The sequence below is a fragment of the Castor canadensis genome, chromosome 2 (assembly GCF_047511655.1).
Source record: "Castor canadensis chromosome 2, mCasCan1.hap1v2, whole genome shotgun sequence".
NCBI lineage: Eukaryota > Metazoa > Chordata > Mammalia > Rodentia > Castoridae > Castor > Castor canadensis.
In genome coordinates, this window is record NC_133387.1 from 181,732,603 (window position 1) to 181,738,181 (window position 5,579).

The following is a 5,579-nucleotide window of genomic DNA, read 5'->3' on the forward strand; positions in this document are numbered from 1 at the left end:
ATGGGGAAGGAGCCTGAAGGCTTAGATCTGTCCTCAGATATGCTCTGCTACCTTGGAGAGTCTCCTCACCTCTTTGTCCTCTGCTTCCTCATGTGTAACAAAGGATGCTCAACCCTGAGCTCTCTCCCTCTTCCAAACATGGCAAAAGAAAAGTCATCATGAATGTGGGAGAGTGTCCCCACCAGCATTAAGGGCAGCAGTGCTTCCCCTTCCTCCTGGGTTGGGGACCTTGGTGGTGAAGTGAGGTTGGTGCCTGGCCTGTGGCCTACAGACTTTCTGGATTGCCCCCCACAACTGTCCTGAAGGGAGAATTTGTGTGTGTGGGTCGCAGAGGTGAAATCTAGCCAGCAGGGAGGAAGTGACTCAGCCAGGGGCTGGGGAAGGCCTAGGGCCAGCCTCCCACTCCCAGGACAGGGTGCTTTGTATTCAGCCTTCTCCTTTCATCCCAGCATCTCAAAGCCTCTTTCAAGCTGGAAGCAGCACTGGGAGTTGGGTCATTATCTCAATTAACAGGAGAAAGCTGGGGCCCAGGCCAGTAGGTGCAACTTTCCTCTGAATTCTACCTGGAGCCTGGTGCCCAGGGAAGCCAAGATTCTCCAACCCCAGGCTTCTGCACCACGCTCTGGGCTGCTGGGCCTACTGTGGAGGAAGCAAGAGTGGGGTTCCTGTCACTCTACTCAGGGGAGATCAAAGTCCTGCTCAAGGACCTGGAGGTATATTTGCAGGACTGGAGTTATTCAGTGGGTGCCCCCTCCCTATTCTAGTTATTGTTGCTAGTGGGGAACCTATGCATGTTTTCCAAGTGGGGGAAAAGGGGACAGATGAATGGACAGAGTCTAGGAATGGAACTAGTTAAGTTTGGGGAGATCTTCCATCCTGGGGGAAATAGGACTAAGGTGGAGACTTTGGGGACTTTGGTTGATGGAGTCAATCAGCCAATGATTGCTGGGCTTCTAAGTACCCAGCCTGAGGCAAACACCACAGATCTAAATCCTGACTCAGGTGCAATCCGCAAATCTTGGATCATAGTTTTCAGCCTCTCTGAACTTCAGTTGCCTCACAGGCTCTTTGGCTCAGTGTCTAGAAAGCAGGAGAGCTCACTCCTATTAATACTGCAAGGGAGAAAAGACACAGGGGCTGCCAGGGACTTCCTTCCCTGGGTCTTCCCCCACAGAGATGACCTGGAATGCCTAGGTCCCACAGCCAGAGGGCAACCTAGGTTGTCCGGAGAAGCCTTCAAAGGCAGTGTGTTCCTGCCTTTCTAGGCTTGGATGAGGGCAGCCTCTGCTGCTGAGTCAGGGCAGAGAAAGGCTGAGTTGCTGCTCTTCGCAGGGTGGATAAGAGAGGGAATGTGCAGGTGGGGTGTCGTGGGGGAGTCGGAGGGCAGGAAGTCCAGGATGTTGCACAAGAAAGAGCGGGTGTGTAGGAGGGTCCATTTTAAAAAGGAGACAGCCGAGGAGGACAGGACTGGCTCCCTGGACCAAGGGCTGCCTGCCCCCATGATGATGCTCCATGCTGTCAGGGATCAAAGCTGCCTTGTGCTCCATTCCCTGGGAACAGGGTAACAGTACTGGGCCCACCAACGCCTGAGCTTTTCACACAGCCTGCTTGATGTAGCTGCCTCTGTTTCCCTTATGCCCCACTCACCGCCCCCGCTTGTTTCTGAAGAAGCTTGTTCCAGCCCAGTTGTGCTGCCCACGCCTCCAGCTTGGGTGCTGACTCAGTCCACTGCATTGATGTCCAGGGGCGCCTGTGGCTGCAGACTGGTCATCTCACTAACGCTAGGGCCTTGGTGGCTTCCCACCTCGGCCACCACCTCCACCTTCCTTTGGCTCTAGACTCTGCTCAACAGTCTCATTGTCTGACTTAAGTTTTGCCCTTGGCCTTCACAGAGTGTATACCACGGGCTGGACCTGTTGCCCATCTTGGACTTCTGGTTTTGTTTTTTGGCCACGTCTCGGCCCTTTTAAAATCTTAGTTCCAGGTTGACCTCCCCAGCCGCCTCATTGGCTTCCCTATGCAGAGCCTTTTCTCTCCCACCTGCTTTTTCTGCAGTGTGTCATCACAAGACCCACTTAGACCAGAAGTCCCTGGTCTGTCTCAGGTTGGCCATCTGTGTGTGGCTACTTGGTTCTGTCACAGGAGCCAGGGTGGGGAGATGAGGAACTTGTACCGAATAGAGGCAGCTGGGAGAGTCCTCTGTCCAAGTCCGGAGGACACATTAGGGAGTTGATGGATGGAGAAGGAATTTTCAGAGGGAGGAGAACAGGGCTAGACATCCAAATCATAAGAAGAAAAGAGTTTGAACTTTCTCTTGGGATTTGTGAATTCTAGAGAATACTTTCTTCATTGTCTTTTTCGATGGTTCTCTGAGTTTCCCAAATGTTCTCCTTTTAGGGCGGCCTCTCTCTCAGCACTCACCGTCCTTTAGCCTCTGGCTCAACATTTGGCTTGAGCTTTTTGAGGTCTTTGGACTTCATTTTGCAGATAAAAACAATGGAAACTTAGAGCTGGTGATTTATTTACAGCTTCCCAGACCTGTGAGAGCTGGGAAACTCACCCGGCCCAAGGCCTGTGATCATTCCATTGCCTTCTCATACAGGTGTGAGTGGTGAGTACCCGTGTGACTTGTACACTCAAGTGGATGTGATTTCCCCAGAAATCCTTCCAGAATTGTTTTCTGGCTTCGCTCCCCTTGCCCTTCTCTTCTCTTCCTTCCTCTCCCCTCCTCTCTGACCCTAGATAATGCATTGGACCATCTTTTGCTCATGGCATGTTTTCTCACCAAGAGGACCAGAGAAACCAAGAGGATGTTGCCAATGGAGAAATGTTGGTGCTTGTCTCTCTGTAGCTTCAGGAATTCCAGCTTCTAGCTCAGTCTGGGTGGGAGGGAGGCAGTTTAATGACTTGCTGGCACCGAAGCAGCCATTGCACCAATGTGCATTGTAGGTTAACAATACAGCAATGTTTTAAAAAATGTAGAACGGAGAAAGCGGGAGGGTCAGGAGGCCTGTGTTCTGGACTTGACTTGGCCTTTTCCACTTTTATAACCTTGGATTTCACTTTCCTTAACTGTACAGTGGAGATAGCAGGGCAACCATCTGCCAGGGGTTGCTAGAAGACAGAATGTGCAGAACACACTTGGTAAACTGTAAGGATCAAGTCATTCCTAAATGTCAGCCTAGGGGAGGAGGAAGGTTCAGACACATTTCTCAACAGCTTTCCAGTGGGATATCATAGGACAGTGCACTGTCCCTTCCCCCTCCCAGAGAGGGCCTAATCGTATGGACTGTTCTCAATGAGATGTCATTTGGCAGCCTCCCTACCTCTCATTGGGGGCATATGAGGAATTAATGGGAACCCATTAGTCATTCCAGAATCTGAGAACATTTAACAACGAAGGTGGTGATGCTTCTGTTGTAAGCCAAACTCAGGGATGGGTTTATGCTCTTTAGAGGAACTAATACTGGAGTGACTGTTTTATAAGAGGGGCAGAGTAAAGACAAGCTGAGAGGAGACAAAGCCCTCCCTCTTATGAGAACCAGATGGTTGGCACTGAGAAAAAAGAAAAACAAACAACACAAGCGTTTGTCATAGATGGTGACGCAGTTGCTTCTGGGCTAATGAGAATATCAGCCTTGGCTTTCTGGAGGAAGCTTGAGGGCTACAGAGGGTCACTGCTGCTGTTGAGGGGTATCTCCAGGAGCAACTGGCCAAACTCTAGGCTATAATTAAGCGGTCACCTGTGGGAACAGATGGGTAGCAACACTGGTCCAGGGAATTGGGTAAAAGAATTTAGGAAAACAAAGAGGTCTGGAGTGGAACTGGACAGAACTCCTTCTCAAGACCAAGGTCTGTTGGGCCTTTCTTCTTCGTAATTGAGTGTTAACAAATCACCTTCCCCTAGATGTTGTATTGCTGTTAACATCTGCCTGGTCTTTGAGTGAAATGAACCAATAGGCCTTTGTCATCTCAATTTCCATTCTCTATATTTGACATATTCTTCAGGAAGAAGGAGTTCAGTCAAGAATAGAGCTTCTTTCCCATTTTCTTGCAGGGGATTTTGCTGAGATGGGTCCTGGTGGAGTCCCCCTGGTTACTGGCAGTAGAAGAGGGATCCAGGGGCTAGTGGTGGTGGAGATGAACCCCACACACATGTGAGATACTGAACACCCTGGGCAGCTGGTCATAGATTAGCAAGAAACAGCTTGTGAAAAACCTGAGTAATGACACATACTCAGGGTCTGGACCCAAATAATCTAAAACACCCATCTGATTATGCTGCTGAGGATGGAAACAGAGCCATAGGTCATTCCGTCCACCTTCCTGCCTCAGGAGAGACTAAACTCTGACAGATGGTTGCCTTATTTTTCCCTGTATCTCCAGAGGTCATGATACTGTATATTCCTCTACTCATCCATCCATCCATCCACCCACCCATTCATCTGTCCAACCATCCATCATTTATTGAAAGATGAGTAAGACAGATTCTTTCCTTTAAGAATTTGTAGTATAGGGCTGGTAGAGTGGCTCAAGTGGCAGAGTGCCTTCCTAGCAAGCACAAGTTCAAACCAACAAAAGAAAAAACAAAAACAAGCTGGTCGCTGGTGGCTCATGCCTGTAATCCTAGCTACTTTGGAGGCAGAGATCAGGAGGATTGCAGTTGGAGAAGCCAGCTTGGGCAAATAGTTTGAGAGATACTACCTCAAAAAAAAAAAAAAAAGAACCATCACAAAAAAGGGCTGGTAGAGTGATTCAAGTGGTAGAACATCTGCCTAGCAAGCATAAGACCCCAAGTTCAAACCCTAGCACTGCAAAAAACAAAAAACAAAAAAACCCAAACCCCCCAAACAAAGAATTCACAATAATATAGTTTTTCCCAATGTCTAACCAACAAGAATAATTTCTTCTTCCCCTTCTCTCTCTCTCTCTCTCTCTCTCTCTCTTTCTCACTTTATCTTATTTATTTTTTTGGGCAGGGTCTCCCTATGTTGCCCAGACTGGTCTCTAATACCCAAGCCTCCTACTTCAGCCTCCCAAGTGCTGGGATTACAGATGTGCACCATCAGGCCTGGCTTCCAACAGTGACAATTTCTGTCGTCTAATCTACATGTTTAATCTCACCCAGTGTCTAAGATTGAATGTTTTCATTTTGTAAATAAAGATGAAGGGGAACAGATCCTTGACTCTCATACAAACAGGAATGCATGCTTTCATTCCATAGATGAAGGTGCCCCTCTATTTTGGACATGCTGTTGACTTTCCAGGTCCACTAGGTTCATTCTAAGCCTGGGAATTGAGCTAGCATATACCCAAAAGACTGTGACACAGGTTACTCCAGAGGCACCTGCACACCCATGTTTATTGTGGCACTATTCACAATAGCCAAGTTATGGAAACAGCCAAGATGCCCCACCACTGACGAATGGATTAAGAAAATGTGGTATCTATACACAGTGGAATTTTATGCAGCCGTGAAGAAGAATGAAATGTTATCATCGCTGGTAAATGGATGGAATTGGAGAACATCATTCTGAGTGAGGTTAGCCTGGCCCAAAAGACCAAAAATCGTATGTTAT

General features: G+C 48.3%; 1 long non-coding RNA gene across 1 annotated transcript; it reads left to right on the plus strand.

The window, feature by feature from the left end:
* The first annotated feature begins 506 nt into the window (after positions 1-506).
* LOC141417930 (uncharacterized) lies at positions 507-5,166 on the plus strand. Its single transcript, XR_012442535.1, has 3 exons — positions 507-713; positions 2,529-2,611; positions 4,980-5,166. It is a non-coding gene; the product is annotated as an uncharacterized lncRNA (long non-coding RNA).
* The last annotated feature ends 413 nt before the right edge of the window (positions 5,167-5,579 follow it).